Here is a 19331-nt window from a genome sequence, read left to right on the forward strand (position 1 = left end):
CATTGTTTGATATAATCTCCTAATTCCCCAGATTTTTTTTTTTTTAATAGGACGTAGGATGGCCTGTCAGGTAGAATTAACATTTTCAAATGCCAATTGTTTTATCAATATTTCAGATGCCTCATTATTAGAAATTACTCTGAATTTTCTCCATAAGTCGTGATATAAAGTCCTCATATGGCTCTTCTGGTTTCTGTTTGTTTGAAAAGGAAGAGGTTGATTCTTTTCCTTAGGGCAATGATTGCCAAGGCCCCAAGGGCGCAGGCTGTTACCTGTTCTAAAGTCCTTTTGTCTGGATCCATCTGATCTCTAAGTGTTCCAAATTTATCAATTCCTGCCAACATTTATTTTAAAATATTTTGCAGATCATATTTGTTGTTAGCACTCGCCTGCTTTCAGGCGAGGTCTTCATATTCAGCTCTCCAAAGTATATATTTCCCTCCAGATAAACAAACCTTAGCAATTGTTTTCCAATCATAAGGTGTCATCCATCTGATCCCTAAAGCGTCTAACAATGTTAAAGTGTACGGGGCTATAGCCCCATATAAGACACAAGCTTGTTTGAGTTCTTTAATTAGTTTCATTGGAAGGGGTTCCCAGGAGGGGACCTCTCTCCATCTCATTCATCAAACATTATGAGGAAACAAGCCTCAAGGAGGGGATCAAATTCATCCTCGGCGTTAGAGAGAACCCTTCTCCTGGAAACTCCTAGCAGAGTCCCCTTAATCCCATAACGAAAGGGGAGGCATGGGGAGACGAGAGTGCCACATGCTTTTCCTCTCTTGTTCCAGGGATTCTTTAACTGTCTGATGTTTAAATCTTATGGATGGTCTGATTGGGGATGTTTCTTTTAAGTTCTTAGGAGCATCTTTAGCTAAAAAGGACCAATCCTCATCAGAATTATATCAAGCTGCTACTTCCTCTAAATCTTCCTCATTCTGCGTGGAAAGCTGGTCTTTCTTTTCATCTCTATTCTCAGTATGACTATCGGTGTTCACGGCAGCAAACATACCCCTTAATTGTCGATAGCTAGGTATGGCCTCTTCATCTTCACTTTCCTCTTTAATATGTACCTTTTCAAATTTGTGAGCAGGATCTAAACCATCTCTAATCATATTCCACAAGGAAAATGCATCAGTGGGCACCTTTTCTGGACCATGCTGAGTGTAATAGATTTTTAGCTGTTTTCCTACCTTTTCCCAAGTATCTAGGTTAACAGTGCCCTCTTCTGGAAACCAAGGACATTGCCTTTGTGCAAATGTAAAAAAGGACTGAACATTAGCTTTCTTAACCTTAATTCCTCTTTTGTTTAACAGTTGCAAAATTACTCATATAAAAAGTTGTCATTCTTTTGACTCATTGTTACCCATGTCAGAGATTTCTGTCTTCCAAAGAAGGATTCACCACTATCCACTCCTACTCACCCTACCTATCTTATGCAGGGGGGTCCGCAACACCCTGAGTGGGGTCCTAGCCATCTCAAAAACTGAACAATGGGGTAGCTGACTTTCAGGTGCCTGTTCCAGGTGCCACTTATCGGGGTCCAGCCTTAGCAGGATCCAGGGATACCCTCAGGATGAGCGGTGCTGGCATCAGGGAAAGGAGAGTGAGAAAAAAGAAAATATGTTGATATTCCTTGGTTTATACAGAAAGCCAATAGTGAACGGTTTATACAGAAAGCCAATAGTGCACCTGCAAGGGAATTGCTCTGTTCACAAAGGCCACAGGCCCCCCTTTATGTGGCGAAGGCACAGAGCACCTTCTCAAGCCCTGGCAGGAAAGTGAGCTCAGAGGGCCTCTGTATTCCAGGGGGTCAACCTGAAAAGGAGAGAAAAGGAGAGAGAGAAGGAAGAAAAGAATGGGGAGACCAAGCTTCAGTGAGCAAGGCCCAAAATTTATTTTCACAGAGAAGTTTTATACCTTAAGTTTTACATAGATAATAATGGAAGATGCAGAATCAAGCAGGCTCACAAGTCCTTGACCCTTATCGACACCAGGCTTTCCTTCTGCATACCTATCTGTATACACAGGTCTTAGGTGATTTACATCATCTTCTGGGCCAGGAGTCCTGTTAACATTTTATGATCCCATATTGATAAAGGTAGTTAACCAGAAAACTTGTTTTCCCTTAAAATGATTTTTCTGAAATCTCCTTTGTCCTGCTACTGCTAAGTCACTTCAGTTGTGTCCAGCTCTGTGAGACTCCATAGACGGCAGCCCACCAGGCTCCACTGTCGCTGGGATTCTCTAGGCAAGAACACTGGAGTGGGTTGCTATTTCCTTCTCCGATGCATAAAAGTGAAAAGTAAAAGGGAAGTCGCTCAGTCGTATCCAACTCTTAGTGACCCCATGGACTGCAGCCCACCAGTCTCCTCCGTCCATGGGATTATCTAGGCAAGAGTACTAGAGTGGGGTGTCATTGTTGTCTCTGCTGCTATGTCCTAAGAAAATGATAAATTTAAATTTTTACATAACAAGGGTACAGTGCTTTATAACAAAGTAAAATTTCATTAACTCAAAAGACTAATATTGCTAATATCAAGGCTACTATATTTCTTTTTCTACATGCCAACTACCTTGATTAATGTACTTTCAGATGCCTAAAAGATAAAGGATATGCATGCCTGGCAGCAATCATTAACTCAACAATAAAACCCTTCACCACTCTAATTTTTTATCCTTAGAAAACCCCTGTGTTAACTAGGACTTTCAGAATGTTCTAAACTCTTTGTGCTTTTTATGGTTGAAAAGTCATAAACAATCATGTGTGCTAGCTCACAAGAGTGGACAAACCTGCCATGCAGGCTAGACTGCCAGCAAAGAGGTTTGAGTTGAGACACTCCTTTCCTTCTCAGGAGACTTATTAACTAGAGCCCTAAGTTGATTTTCTTTAGAGAAAGGTAATAGTGGATAGCCCCCCGTTAATATCAGGATAGTAGGACAGACAGGTTCTGGTGTTAGCTTAGATGCTCGAGCAGGTCTAGGGGGTCACTCGAGTCCTGATCCATCTTTCCTGTCAGGTCTCTTCCACATAATCTTGTCATGGGTGGGATCTCACTTGCTGGCTCCCGGTACAATCCCAAAGAAAGGCAGTGTCATAGAATGCTCAAACTACTGCACAACTGCACTTATCTCATGTGCTAGTAAAGTAATGCTCAAAATTCTGCAAGACGTGCTTCAGCAATACATGAACAGTGAATTTCCAGATGTTCAAGCTGGTTTTCCAAATGTCAGAGGAACAAGAGATCAAATGGCCAACATCCTCTGGATCATCAATAAAGCAAGAGAGTTCCAGAAAAAGATCTACTTCTGCTTTATTGACTATGCCAAAGACTTTGACTGTGTGGGTTACAATAAGCCATGGGAAATTCAGAAAGAGATGGGAATACCAGACCACCTGACCTTCCTCTTAAGAAACTTACGTGCAGGTCAGGAAGCAACAGTTAGAACTGGAAATGGAATAACTGGTTCCAATTAGGAAACAAGTGTGTCAAAGCTGTATATTGTCACCTTGCTTATTTAACTTCTATGCAGAGTACATCATGAGAAATGCTGGACTGGATGAAGCAAAAGCTAGAATCAAGTTTGCCAGGAGAAATAACCTCAGATATGCAGATGACACCACCCTTATGGCAGAAAGTGAAGAAGAAGTGAAAAGCCACTTGATGAAAGTGAAAGAGGAGAGTGAAAAAGTTGGCTTAAAATTCAACATTCAGAAAACTAAAATCATGGCATCCAATCCCATCACTTTATGGCAATTAGATGGGGAAATAGTGATTGAATATATTTTGGGGAGCTCCAAAATTACTGCTAATGATGATTGCAGCCATGAAATTAAAAGACACGTACTCCTTGGAAGGAAAGTCAAGTTAAAAAACAGACATTACTTTGCCAACAAAGGTCTGTCTAGTAGAAGCTATGGTTTTTCTAGTAATCATGTATGGATGTGAGAGTTGGACTATAAAGAAAGCTCAGCACCAAAGGATTGATTCTATTGAACTGTAGTGTTGGAGAAGTCTCTTGAGTGACATTTTGGCTGCAAGGAGATACAACACGTCCATCCTAAATGAGATCCATCCTGAATATTCATTGGAAGAACTGATGCTGAAGTTGAAACTCCAGTATGTAGCCACCTGATGTGAAGAGCTGGCTCATTTGAAAAGAGTCCGATGCTGGAAAGATTGAGGTCCAGAGGAGAAGGCCATGATAGGGGATGAGATAGTTGGGTGGCGTCACTGACTCAGGGGACATGAGTTGAGTAAACTCTGGGAGTTGGTGATGCAGAGAGAGGCCTGCTCTGCTGGAGTCCATGGGGTTGCAACGAGTCAGACACAAATGAATGCCTGAATTAAGAAGTCTGTCTTTCACTTTTTTTGAGTGTCTTCCTGTTTTGCTGAAAGATTAGCATGGGTGGTCTTACACTGTAGCTTGTTTCTCCTGGGTGGAGCTTGCTTTCAGTATCCTTTTAGAAAGCATATTTTCTATCACTATTCCCTAGGGTCAGGTGTTTTATGATGATCCAAAGTTCTGGAGCTGAACTATCTTGCTCTGGTTTTTGGTACTCCTTTTTCAGTAACATAAAGACTATACTTTCAACATTGCCCAGAAGACAAAACCCCGTGTTAGGGGTAAAATAACTCCACATCATGAACAGTCAAAGAGATTCACAGCATTATATATAGAAAAGAAGAGGGAAGAGGTAGATAGAGGTGATCAGGATGAGAAAAGACAGTCAAAAAGAAAGAGAGCAATCAAGCCTGTGGTCAAATCCTTGAGTGAAAATGGATATTAAAAAAATAGACTCTTAAAGCTACAAAATTAAAGCAAAAATTAAAAACCTAGACTAGGATTTGGACTCTCAAAAGTACAGTATTAAATAAATCAAAACCTAAATGAACACAAAAATTAGAAAAGGTATTGTGAGGTCAGTTCAGTGTCAGGTAATCCCTTGTTCTAGCTTGCACTTTTTCTCAAGGTCTGCAATTATCCTTGAATGAAATTTTACTGCTTGATTTTAATCCATTGCATCTGCCACTTCTGGGGTCGTTCTCCCATCTTGTCTTTGCTTAGGCTAGCTTCCTCAGCTTGCAAGTCTCTTCAGTATTTAATCTAAGTCCTGATAGGAAGAGGTGACAGTGGACATTTATTCAGGGTCACTTGCTCTGTTGTGCTGTGGAGAGGCAGGAACACTGCAACCAAATACCGCTCAGATTTGTGGGGAGTCCTTGTAGTGAATGGACAGCACAGGGTCTGCCAAAGTCCAAGGTCATGTGCACTTCTCAGATCCAACCACTGAATCTCCTGGGCGCTCCGTGAGGGCATAGTCACAGGTGGGCCATGTATCTCATGCACTTCCCAGGCCCAAGCTACTCAGGGTCCATCCTGTGCTAGGCATGCATTCCCAGGTTGGCTGTGTGTCTCCTGCACTTCCCAGGTCCAAGCTGCTCAGATTCCTGGGTGTTCTATGAAGGCCCAGTCCCAGTTAAGCCATATATCTCCTGCTCTTCCCATGCCCAAGTGGTGTAGTGTTCTGCCAGAGTGTAGTCCCATGTGGGCTCTTTGTCTCATGCACTTCCCAGGTCCAAGCCGATAAGGTTTCAGCATGTTCCAGTGTACACTGTTTCAGAGAGCCACTCAGGCTCTCAGGATAGCTGTGATGTCACAGTCCTTGGTGCGCCATCTTTTTCATGCACTACTCAGGTTCAATCTGGTCAGTTTCTCAGATATTCCACAATAGTCCATGGTGAGCTGTGCATCTCCTCAGAGGAGCTGCTTTCAAGTTATGACACTCTTGGCAGCTATACACTGTCCCAGATCCCAGGAAGCCATGAATAGCTGCTACTCATGGATAGAGTCTGCTCACAGCTTGGCAAGAGATGCAGTCCCCTGGGCCTAAAAGGTCATGGCCTTCTCCCTCTGGTTGTCAACATTCTGAATTTTTGCCTCCTGCGAGGGCCATAATGGAAGCTGGCTTGCTCTCCTTTGGTCAATACTAGGGCACAGTCTGTTCTGTGAGCAGGTCAGGGGTCGCAGTGTGGTCTTAGAGCGTTCCAATGGGAAACTTCCTTTTTTTTTTTTTTTAATTTTTGTCTCTCTGGCATTCTGTGGTTCAGGCTGCTACATTACATTAGTCCTCTCAGACTGTTCTTAGGGCATTAAAGCCCCATCTTTATTCTCAGAAGTGAAGATGCAGAGGGCTCCTCTGTACATAGCCCCCACACCTTGTGGTTGAACACGAGACTGTGAGAAAATTCTCCACTGGTAACTGCCTTTCGGGCTTAAATTCTGAGAGCTTGAATTGTGTGTGTGTGTGTGGCGGGGGGAGGGGGTTGGGGGGGGGTGGATATACTACCCTCTGAGATTCCAAAGTGGCCCACTGAATCAACCTCTGAGAGGGTTTCCTGTGGTATGGAAACTTCTCCTTCTCTAATAGCTTAAGATGAATGGTGCTGGATTTGCAATCTCAAGGAAGATTTAACTTCAGGATTAGGGACCAGGCTTGATCACTCAAGAGGGACAGAGAAAGCTTCTGACATGGACATCGGAAGGGGGACAGAGAATGCCCCCCTTGCTAGTGTTACTAAGGGAGTTACATACATTTTAATCTAGTTATTATAATAAATCAAAAGAATGTCTCAAATTTTTGAAGTGTCCGAGGCCTACTCCCACTATGTACATTTTAGGATAACAGGATTAGAATTTAACAATGGAAAGATACTATCAGACCCACACCCATAAAATACCTTCTAAAATATTAAGATTAGTCAGGTTTTCAGGAAGGAGAAACCAACCTCAAGCATCATGCTTTGTTGTTATGTAATCCCAATTACACAGTTTAAACTGAGTTGTTTGTTGTGTATTCATCAGTTCCAGGCTTAAAGAAGAAAAAAAAATGTGATTAAGCCTATATATATATATAAAGTAATATATAGAAATACATAAATAATATATATAGAAAAAATATATAGAAAATGTATTTTAAAATGTGTGTGTGTATATATAGGAAAACTTGTTTTCCCTTTTCTCCTCCTTGAGAATTTCAGAACCCTATCTCCTCCTCAAGAACACAGACACCTTTCTCCTCTTTGTGGAGCCTAGGCATCTTATCAATCTGCCTAGGAATTGACTCTCTATCCCCAGCACAAATTCAGTTCAGTTGCTCAGTCATGTCCTTCTATTTGTAACCCCAAGGACTGTTGAACACCAAGCTCCTCTGTCCATCATCAACTTTCACAGCTTGCTCAAACTAATCTCCCTTAAGTCCATGATTGAGTCAATTTCATCCTCTCTCATCTGCTTCTCCTCCTGCCTTCAATCTTTCCCAGCACTGGGATCTTTTGCAGGACTCACGTCTTTGCATCAGGTAGCCAAAGTATCAGGTAGCTTCAGCTTTTGCATCAATCCTTCCAATAAATATTCAGGGCTGAATTTCTTTAGGACTGACTGATTTTATCTCCTTGCTGTCCAAGGGATTCTCAAGAGTCTTCTCCAACACCACACTTCAAAAGCATAAACTTCTCTGGGCTCAGATTTCTGTATAGTCCAACTATCACATCAATAGATGACTACTGGAAAATTTATAGCTTGGACTAGAAAGAATTTTATTGGCAAAGTAATGTTTCTGTTTTTAAATATGTTGTCTAGGTTGGTAATAACGTTTCTTCCAAGAAGCAAATGTCTTTTAATTTCATGCTGCAGCCACCATCTACAGTGATTTTGGAGCCAAGAAAATAGTGTCTCTCACCATTTCCGTTTTTTCCCCATGTACTTGCCATGAAATGATGGGACCAGATGCTGTGATCTTCCTTTTTGAATGCTGAGTTTTAAGCCAGCTTTTTCACTCTGCTGTTTTACTTTCATCAAGAGGCTGTTTAGTTCCTCATCACTTTTTGTCATATGAGTTTTGTCATCTGCATATCTGAAGTTATTGATATTTCTCTGAGTAATTTAGATTCCAGCTTGTGCTTCATCCAGTCTGGCATTTCATATGATGTGCTCTGCATCTAATTTAAATAAGCAGTGTTACAATTCAGAACCAGTCCATTGTTGTGTGTCTGGGTCTAGAACCAGGGTCTATCCCTAAATGCTTTGTCTCTCTTTTCTTGTTTATCTCTTCTCCTACATCATTATGAGCAAATTGATTTGCCTTTATGGGTATCTAGTGTCCTCTGCCAGCATATAGAACTTGTTTTGTGACAGTTACTGCACATGCTGACAATCTTTTGAGGTATTTACTGGGGGAAAATTGAACTTCTTGTAATATTCCACTACCATCTTAGGATTAGTCTACCGAGTTTATGTTATAAGGTATGCATTCTGCCGCTACTAAGCAAGTGCTCTAAAGTAGGCATACTGTCAATATAACACAATCAAGTACTCTTGAGCTCACAGTGTAAAGCATGCAGGCAGTGAAGCTACTGAGCTCACCCTCTGTAGTATGCATCTAGTAACTACATAATTTGCATTCTGAAGTATGCATCTTACCATTGTTGTGCCCCACTCTGTGGCACTTATGCTGCAACTCATGGTCTGGCACTCATGAGTGCCTGAACCACTACTCCTGATTATGCATGCAGCAACTACTGAGCTTGAATCATGAGTTTGCATTCTGCTTTTACTGAGAATTGAATTAGAACATGTGGTCATTAGCTTGCATTCTGGAGTATACATTACAACTCTAGAGCATGAGTATCACAGCCAAGTGTGCCTGCGCTCTGGATCTGGCATACCATAATGACTGAAAATGCAAAAAGCTTTTCACAACTATTGACCCCTGATTTCATACCACTGCCGTAGCTGTTGCTAAATCACTTCAGTTGTGTTCAACTCTCTGTGACCATATAGACAGCAACCCACTAGGCTCCCCTATTCCTGGGATTCTCCAGGCAAGAATACTGGAGTGGGTTGCCACTTTCCAATGCATGCATCCATGCATACTAAGTCACTTCAGTCTTGTCCGACTCCGTGCAAACCTATGTGAAATGTTGTTGAATGACGATGCTAGGATTCTTGGCCCCCGGAGGAGAAGAATTCAATCTGGGGAGAGACAGGCTTGATTACTCAGAAATTTTGTGTAATAAAATTTTATTAAAGTATAAAGGAGATAGAGAAAGCTTCTGAAATAGGCATCAGAAGGGGGCAGAAATGATGGGATCTAGTCTAGTCTTCAGCTGGATGTTATATAGTCAAGCAGTCTATTAATGAAAGAAAGGTATGTCTCAAAACTCAGAATGGCACCAGGCCCCTCACCCATAAGATGCATTTTTGGATAATCTTGACACCAAATGGTTCATTCTGGGCCATAAAATAATTAACTTGAATCTTGAAGAAGGGCAGATCACCATGCAAAGAGTTTCATTTACATGGATTAGAGGAACAATACCTGAGTATAACATACTGGTTTGTCAAGTAGGTTCTGAGCCAAAAGGCGGAACTGACTTGAAGACAGAGTTTGGGGTAAATGCATAGTACATTAGTATAGCTTAAGATAAACATTTCCATAAGAAAAAGGCATTGATTATCTCTAGGTTTGAGAATAGTAACTTCAGGTGAAACCAGATGTCATTATGGCAACAAGGAATTTTTTTTTGATTGTTCTCATATATTTAATATTAAAAAAAAACAAAATAAACAAAACAAAAACAAACACATAGATACAGAGAACAGATTGGTGGTTACCACTGGGAAAGACAGGGTCGGGGGAGAATGAAATGGTTACAGGGGATTAGTAGCATGGTGAGAAATGGAAACTATACTTTTTGGCAGTAAGCATGCAATCATATATACAGAAACTGAACTATAATGTTGCACACATGAAACTTACATAAAGTTATAAACCAATGTTACTTCAATTAAAAAACTAAATTCTTTTTTTTCCCTTTTTTTTATTTTTTAAATTTTAAAATCTTTAATTCTTACATGCATTCTCAAACATGAACCCCCCCTCCCACCTCCCTCCCCATAACATCTTTCTGGGTCATCCCCATGCACCAGCCCCAAGCATGCTGCATCCTGCGTCAGACATAGACTGGCGATTCAATTCACATGATAGTATACATGTTAGAATGTCATTCTCCCAAATCATCCCACCCTCTCCCTCTCCCTCTGAGTCCAAAAGTCCATTATACACATCTGTGTCTCTTTCCCTGTCTTGCATACAGGGTCGTCATTGCCATCTTCCTAAATTCCATATATATGTGTTAGTATACTGTATTGGTGTTTTTCTTTCTGGCTTACTTCACTCTGTATAATCGGCTCCAGTTTCATCCATCTCAACAGAACTGATTCAAATGAATTCTTTTTAACAGCTGAGTAATACTCCATTGTGTATATGTACCACAGCTTTCTTATCCATTCATCTGCTGATGGACATCTAGGTTGGAATTTTAAGAGAAACTTTCTTTTAAATTTGTATAGAAAAGGAAAAAAAAAATGCCAGTTTGTTTCTTCCTGCCACTTAAGAGAGATAAAAATGTCTGACACTTGCAGGCTATTTCCTCTGTTTGGAGACTCCTGGCCTTCCTGCCTGTTACCCTCTCATTTGGACAGCAGTCCACCAGCCTTCTCGGTCCATGGGATTCTTCAAGCAAGAATACTGGAGTGGGTTACCATTTTCTTCTCTGATTTCAAACCGCACATGCTATCAATACTGAGCTTTCACTCTGGAAAATGCACTTGTCAATACTGAGACCACCATCTAGAGGACCCTTGCTGGAACTACTTAGTTTCCAATCTGGATCACCCTTTCTGCCACTATTGAGATTATTAACAAGATTTAGAACAAGTGTGTTGCTGTCACTGAGACTGCACAATAGAGCATACATCTCATCATTCCTGAGCCCAGGTTCTTAAGAATATGGCCTGTGACTCCTGAGCCTGTCTCTAAAGTATGCCTGTTGTAAGCACACATGCACATTTAATATATTACACTCTGGCTCCTGCATCCCTGAACTACTGCAACTGCCTTCCCAAACAAGAGTGCATCACCTACTGAACTTTCACTCTAAAGCATAAATATCACAATAGTTAGCTTGTTATCTTATGGGCAAGTCAGGCCACTACTCAATGTGTGCTGTAGTTCATGTGTGCCTAAGAAATTACTGAACTTTCACTCTGAAGTTTACTTCTGGACATTTTGGGACACAACCAAGTCAGCACTCCTGACACAGTAAGTTTGACCATTAGAGGACATGATACGCCTTTACTGGACATGAGCTCAAGGGCAGGCATCTGGGCTCTGCTGAGAACGTGCCCTAGTTGCACACATGCCACAGTACCTGAACTTGCAATTGCGGGTACAGGTCTCATGACTACAGAGTGCACACATTTTAGCATGGATTTTGCACTAATGAGGTTTACTCAGAATCACATCTCCCACCATTACTGTGTGTACCTTCTAGAGCCAATATTTTGATACTACTGAGATTATGCTATAGAGTAAGAATGCCTGTACTACATAACTGCACACTGAATCATGCATGCCAGCAGTATAAATCCTGGTACAACAGCACACTTGTCACTTCTGAGTCCTTACACTAAGCAGGCATGGCACAGCTAGTGAGCATGTGGTCTAGAACATATGTGTGGCAATTACTAATTTTGCACTCTGAAGCATGTGTCTTGCCATGTGTAAACCCAGGCCCCAAAATACTCATGCTTCAGCTACTGATTTTGCACCATGGCACACTGTTTATAACTGCTGAGCCTACCTTGTAGAGCATGAGTTTCACTACAAATAATCTTGTTCCATGGCCTGTGTGCTTAAACTAATGAGCCGACACTCTGCAGCTGGAATTTGTCAAAGACTTGGCTTGCCCTCAGTAATAGATATATTGCTCATCTGAGTTAAATTCATGCATTCCAGTCCATTTTACATCACTGACTCCTAGAATGTTGACGTTCACTCTTGCCATCTCCTTTTTGACCACTTCGAATTTGCCTTGATTCATGGACCTGACATTCTAGGTTCCTATGCAATATTGCTCTTTATAGCATTGGACCTTGCTTCTATCACCAGTCACAAACACAATATTGTTTTTGCTTTGGCTTCATCACTTCATTCTATCTGGAGATATTTCTCCACTGATCTCCAGTAACATATTGGGCACCTACTGACCTGGGGAGTTCTTCTTTCAGTATCCTATCACTTTGCATTTTCATACTGTTCATGGAGTTCTCAAGGCAAGAATACTGAAGTGGTTTTCCATTCCCTTCTCCAGTAAACCACATTGTGTCAGACCTCTCCACCATGACCCCCCTGTCTTGAGGGGCCCCACAGGCATGGCTCAGTTTCATTGAGTAAGACAAGGCTGTGGTCTTAGTTTGATTAGATTGACTAGTTTTCTGTGATTATGGTTTCAGGGTGTCTGCCCTCCGATGACTTCTTGCAACACCTACCATGGAAGGAATGGAGTAGCCATCATGGTCAACAAAATAGTCTGGAATGTAGTACTTGGATGCAGTCTCAAAAATGACAGAATGATCTCTGTTCATTTCCAAGGCAAACCATTCAATATCACAGTAATCCAAGTCTACGCCCCAATCAGTAATGCTGAAGAAGCTAAAGTTGACTGGTTCTGTGAAGACCTACAAGAACTTTTACTACTAATACCCCCAAAAAAGTTATCCTTTACATTATAGGGGACTGGAAAAGTAGGAAGTCAAGAAACATCTGGAGTAACAGATAAATTTGGTCTTGGAATACAAATGAAGCAGGGCAAAGAATAATAGAGTTTTGCCAAGAAAATGCACTGGTCATAGCAAACACCCTCTTCCAACAACACAAGAGAAGACTCTACACATGGACATCACCAGATGAGCAACACTGAAATCAGATTGATTATATTTTTTGCAGCCAAAGATGGAGAAGCTCTATACAGTCAACAAAAACAAGACCAGGAGATGACTGCGGCTCAGATCATGAATTCCTAGAAGAAAGTAGGGAAAACCCCTAGACCATTCAGGTATGACCTAAATCGAATCCCTTATGAGTATACAGTGGAAGTGAGAAATATATTAAGGGACTAGATCTGATGAATAGAGTGCCTGATGAACTATGGAATGAGGTTCATGACATTGCACAGAAGACAGGAATCAAGACCATCTCCAAGAAAAAGAAATATAAAAAAGCAAAATGGCTGTCTGGGGAGACCTTACAAATAGCTTTGAAAAGAAGAGAAGTGAAAGGCAAAGGAGAAAAGGAAAGTTATAAGCATCTGAATGCAGCATTCCAAAGAAAGCAAGAGGAGAAAAGAAAGCCTTCCTCAGCAATCAGTGCAAAGAAATAGAGGAAAGCAACAGAATGGGAAAGACTAGAGATCTCTTCAAGAAAATTAGAGATACCAAGGGAACATTTCATGCAAAGAAGGGCTCTATAAAGGACAGAAATGGTATGGACCTAACAGAAGCAGAAGATATTAAGAATAGATGGAAAGAATACACAGAAAAATTGCACAGAAAAGGTCTTCATGACCCAGATAATCACGATGGTGTGATCACTCATCTAGAGCCAGACATCCTTGAATGTGAAGTCAAGTGGGCTTTAGAAAGCATCACTATGAGCAAAGCTAGTGGAGGTGATGGAACTCCAGTTGAGCTGTTTAATTCTGAAAGATGATGTGAAAGTGCTGCACTCAAAATGCCATCAAATTTGGAAAATTCAGCAGTGGCAACAGGACTGCAAAAGGTCAATTTTCATTCCAATCCCAAAGAAAGGCAATGTCAAAGAATTCTAAAATTACTGCACAATTGTGCTCATCTCCCATGCTAGTAAAGTAATGCTCAAAATTCTCCTAGCCAGGCTTCAACAATAAGTGAACTAACTGTGAACTTCCAGATGTTCAAGTTGGTTTTAGAAAATGTAGAGGACACAGAGATCAAATTGCCAACATCTGATGGATCATGGAAAAAGCAAGAGAGTTCCAGAAAAACGTCTATTTCTGCTTTATTGACTATGCCAAAGCCTTGACTGTGTGGATAGCAATAAACTGTGGAAAATTCTGAAAGAGATGGGAATACCATCCCACCTGACTGTCCTCTTGAGAAATCTGTATGCAGATCAGGAAGCAACAGTTAGAACTAGACATGGAACAACAGACAGGTTTTATATAGGAAAGGAGTACATCAAGGCTGCATATTGTCACCCTGCTTATTTAACTTCTATGCAGAGTACATCATGAGAAACATTGGGCTGGAAGAAGCACAAAGCTGGAATCAAGATTTTCAGGAGAAATATCAATGACCTCTGACATTCAGATGGCACCACCGTTATAGGCAGAAAATGAACAGGAACTAAAAAGCTTCTTAATGAAGTGAAAGCGGAGAGCAAAAAAGTTGCTTAAAGCTCAACATTCAGAAAACGAAGATCATGGCATCCGGTCCCATCACTGCATGTGAAACAGATGTGAATACAGTGGAAACAGTGTGATACTTTATTATTTTTTTTTGGGGGGGGAGGGCGGCTCCAAAATCACTGCAGATGGTGATTGCAGCCATGAAATTAAAAGACGTTTACTTCTTGGAATAAAAGTTGTGACCAACCTAGATAGCATATTGAAAAACAGACATTACTTTGCCAACAAATGTCCATCTATTCAAGGCTATGGATTTTCCAGTAGTCATGTATGGATGTGAGAGTTGGATTGTGAAGAAGGCTGAGTGCTGAAGAATTGATACTTTGGAACTGTGGTGTTGGAGAAGACTCTTGAGAGTGCCTTGGACTGCAAGGAGATCCAACCAGTCCATTCTAAAGGAGATCAGCCCTGGGATTTATTTGGAAGGAATGATGCTAAACCTTAAACTCCAGTACTTTGACCACTTCAGGCGAAGAACTGACTCACAGGAAAAGACTCTGATACTTGAAGAGATTGGGGGCAGGAGGAGAAGGGGATGACAGAGGATGAGATGGCTGGATAGCATCACTGACTCGAAGGACATGAGTCTGAGTGAACTCCAGAAGTTGGTGTTGGAGACGGAGGCCTGGCGTGGTGCAATTCATTGGGTCACAAATAGTCGGACACGACTGAACTACTGAACTGAATTGAACTGGCTTGCCCTCTGTTGCATATTTCCATCCACTATTCCAGTACTCTAGAGCAGGTGTTCCAACTACTGAGGTTTCACTCTGGGGAACCTATTCCAGGGCAGTTGGAATAGGCTGTATTTTAAAACACATATCCTACCCACGAATGAACCCTCATTCTAGATCTACTGTGTGACCGCTAGTGACCCTGAATTCTAAAATATTATAATCACTTTGTTGAAGTATTGCTCTAGAAGCCGTGTGCAAAAAGTACTCCGTTGCATTTTATACCAGCCATTATGCTGCTAGTCATCCAGCACTCTAGACTATGCAAGCTGTGAGTAACATCTATGGATGATGTTCCACAACTACAAATGTGTTGTATACTTCATATTTCCTGCCTCAGTTGATCATGCATCAAAACACACATTTGCCAAAACACTTGTGCTTGCACTGTTGAGGACTTGTCTTCCCATTACTGAGCATGTGTGGCAGAGCAGGTGTATCACACTTTCTGAATTTTATCTCTGGGTATGCACCCAAAAATAAAACCCAGCCTTCAAGAGAACCTGTCCCTCAATTACTGAGTCTGCACTCTTGAGCAAGTGCACTGCAATTCCTGAGACCACACTCTGAATCACACTTAGTGCATCCGTGCTGCATATGCTGAGCTTAACTCTTCATCATGCATCTCAATAGTGAAACACACTTTAGACATACCGCAGTTAATACAGCCCCATGATCTAGAGCAGGTGTGCTTCAAATACTGAATCTTTGCTTTAGAGAACACGTGCCTCATCTCCTGAGATTGTGCTTTGGACGATTCTCCCCACCACTACTAGACTGTGCTCTAGATCAGACGTGACATAAATAAGATGGCACTTTGGAGCCTGCATACATCACTACTGTGTCTCAGCTCTAGCATAAAATTACTGAAACTGCTTAGCTTGCAGTCTGGAGCACACATTCTGCCACTAGTGTGCTTGCACTTTAGAGCAGACTGTCTGAAGCCATCCCATTGGCACTGGCAACATGCATCCAGCCACTGCTGAATGCACAGTAGTTCCTGCCACTATTGAGTGTGCAATCTAACATAAGATGTCAAAACTGCTCAGTCACATTGTGGAGCATACACCTCTTTCCACAACTGAACTTGCATTCTACAGCAAATGTTACACAAGTACTGACCTTGTGCTCTATAATTGGCACATCATAAATAATTTTCTTAACATCTGAAGCATGTGTCTGGCCAGCACTAAATCCATGCTTTACATCAGCTATGCTGAAATCACTGAGTTTGACCTCAGGAGTATGACTGAACTCACATTTTATAGCACACCTACTGCCTCTGTGGCTTCTGTGCCCTGAAACTATCGTGAGACGTGAGAACAAGATGGTGGTGTAGTAGGTTGATGTGGAGTACATCCCTTTATTGATACATCAGGCATACACCGTCAGACACGGAAGAGTAATCAGAACATCAGCTGAAAGTAGACAGGAGTATCTGACCAGTGGAAAAGAATATATAGAACCATGCAAAACTAAGTAGGATGGAAGAACTGGGGAGGTGGGAAACAGGAGTGTTAGTAGGACTCGATCTGCCCTCACTGGGTGAAAGAACTAAAGCAGGAGTCCAATTCCACATTGGGGTAGTTATTTGAATCATAGAATAAATATTTAAAGCTGAGAGTGAAACAGTGGATCTGTGGAAATCTAGGTGGAATGAGAATCAGACTGTCCTTACTGCAGGTATACATACCCCAGACAGGAACACGTGTCCCCTGAAAGGCACAGTGGCTGGGAGCTGGAGTTTAGGGATTCTGGAGCAACTCCAGTGCATGGACTGCTGTTAACTGTGGAGAGATGGAGAGAGGTGGTGTGAGGGAGGAGACTGTGGTAGGATACGCCTGTGGAGGAAAGCCAGGCAGCCACAGAAGAAAGGCAATATCGCTGAGTGACATGTAGGGGGTGGAACAATGATCATAGTCTCTCTCTTCCCACATGCTAGCATCAGCAGTTACTACAATAGAGAGGCTGGCCCATCAAAGTCCTGACACACTGAGATAAAGAGTAGGACACCACCCTACTCCTTTAAGTGCTCCCTTAAGTCTCTGATGCACCAAGCTAGAGTAGAACCCCACTCAGAATGCTCCTTTAAGTGCCTGATGCACTGATCTACAGAGTAGGACCCAGCCAGGGAGGTCTCTCTATGTGCTGGGAGGTCTCTCTATGTGCTGGCAAATAGAACAACAGAGAAGGACCCAAGGCAAGGAAGCCTTCTAAGTACCTGAATAGGTGGAACTAGGGAGAAAGACTGGCCAAAGAGGCCTTCTGGTCACCAGCTACAAGAAGCTTGTGAAAAGACTCTGATAGTGCCACAACTCCTGTGGTGTAGTCAGTCTGCGTCCCTAGACACTGCACACTTGGCTCCACCAGGGTCCCTGAAAGCCAAGCAGCTGCTCCACCTTCACAGTTAACTCTCACTGGGAAAAAGCTGCCACAGGTTTAAAAAAAAAATCTTGCAACTATTTCCACAGGATTGCTTCAGTCGTGTCTAACACTTTGTGGGATGCATTTCACCACACTAGAGAATAAGTTCTAAAATACATATACTGCAACAACTGACCTTTTCCACTCCTTTGCCACTGCTGAGTTTTCCAAATTTGCTGGCATATTGAGTTCAGCACTTTCACAGCACTGTCTTTTAGGATTTGAAATCGCTCAACTGGAGTTCCATATCCACTAGCTTTGTTTGTATTGATGCTTCCTAATGCCCACTTGACTTCACATTCCAGGATATCTGGCTGTAGGTGAGAGATCACACCATCATGATTATCTGGATTATGAAGATATTTTCTGTATAGTTCTTCAATCTTTTCTGTATGGATTCTTATTACTTCTTCATAGTATCTTCTGTTTCTCTTAGGTCCATATCATTTCTGTCCTTTATTGTGTCCATCTTTGCACGAAATATTCCTTTGGTATCTCTAATTTTCTTGAAGCCATCTCTAATCTTTCCCATTCTATTCTTTTCCTCTATTTCTTTGCACTGATCACCGAGGAAGGCTTTCCTATCTCTCCTTGCTATTCTTCGGTACTCTGCATTCATAGATGTATATCTTCCCTTTTCTCCATTTCATTTTGCTTCTTTTCTTTTCTTAACCATTTGTAAGGGCTCCTCAGACAACCATTTTGCCTTTTTTCATTTATCTTCTTGGGGGTCTTTATCACTGCCTCCTGTACAGTTTCATGAAACTCCATCCATAGTTCTTCAGGCACTCTATCAAACCTAACCCCTTAAATATTTTGTCACTTCCACTGTAAAACCATAAGGGATTTGATTTAGGTCATATCTGAATCATCTAGTGGTTTCCCCCAATTTCTTCAATTTAAGCCTAAGTCTATAGCATTAGTCCCATAAATACTGAGCTTCCACTCTGAACCTTCCTTCTTATAAGTGTTTGGCCAACATTTTAGAGTACTTTTGCTGCACCTATTTATCTTCACTCTGAAATACATGTACCGTCTCTCCTGAGAGGATGCTCAAGTGCATGTATTTAACTCCTACTAAACCTATGCTCCAGAGTAGTACATTCTGCTGCATGCATCTTCCACTACTTAGACTATGATACTGAGGTCATGCTACAACTACATATTTGCAATCTCAAGAACATCTTCTTTTACTTTCAGCTTCTATACCAGCACACATGTTTTCCCCTCCAGAGAAGATTCTTGAGACTGCAAGGAGATCCAACCATTCTAAAGGAGATTGGTCCTGGGTGTTCTTTGGAAGAAATGATGCTGAAGCTGAAACTCTAGTACTGTGGCCACCTCATGAGAAGAGATGACTCATTGGAAAAGACTCTGATGCTAGGAGGGATTGGGAGCAGGAACAGAAGGGTACAACAGTGGATGAGATGGCTGGATGGCATCACTGACTTGAGGGACGTGAGTTTCAGTGAACTCCTGGAGTTGGTGATGGACAGGGAGGCCTGGGGTGCTGCAATTCATGGGGTCACAAAGAGTTGTACACAACTGAGCGACTGAACTGAACTGAACTGAAGCCCACTTTCTTGAATAGGTATCAAACAAATGTTGAGGTTGTATTCTGGAGCATGTCCCTGTTATTTCTGAACTCACTTTTTTCATTTCTTCATATTTCTTTTAAAAAATTATTTATTTTATTTGGAATAGAGTTACTATGCATTTCTGTGATGTTTTTGGACATATACATCAACACGACTCATCCACATGGATACATGTGTCCCAGTATCCTGAACACAACCCAACCTCCCTTGTTACCCCATCTTTT

At 41.6% G+C, this 19331-nt stretch overlaps 1 pseudogene; it reads right to left on the reverse strand.

Annotated features, from left to right (window-relative positions):
* Positions 1-905: 905 nt before the first annotated feature.
* LOC138431440 (testis-specific Y-encoded protein 1-like) overlaps positions 906-19331 on the reverse strand; it is an 82382-nt pseudogene continuing 63956 nt past the window's right edge.

Source organism: Ovis canadensis, chromosome Y (assembly GCF_042477335.2).
Source record: "Ovis canadensis isolate MfBH-ARS-UI-01 breed Bighorn chromosome Y, ARS-UI_OviCan_v2, whole genome shotgun sequence".
Lineage (NCBI taxonomy): Eukaryota > Metazoa > Chordata > Mammalia > Artiodactyla > Bovidae > Ovis > Ovis canadensis.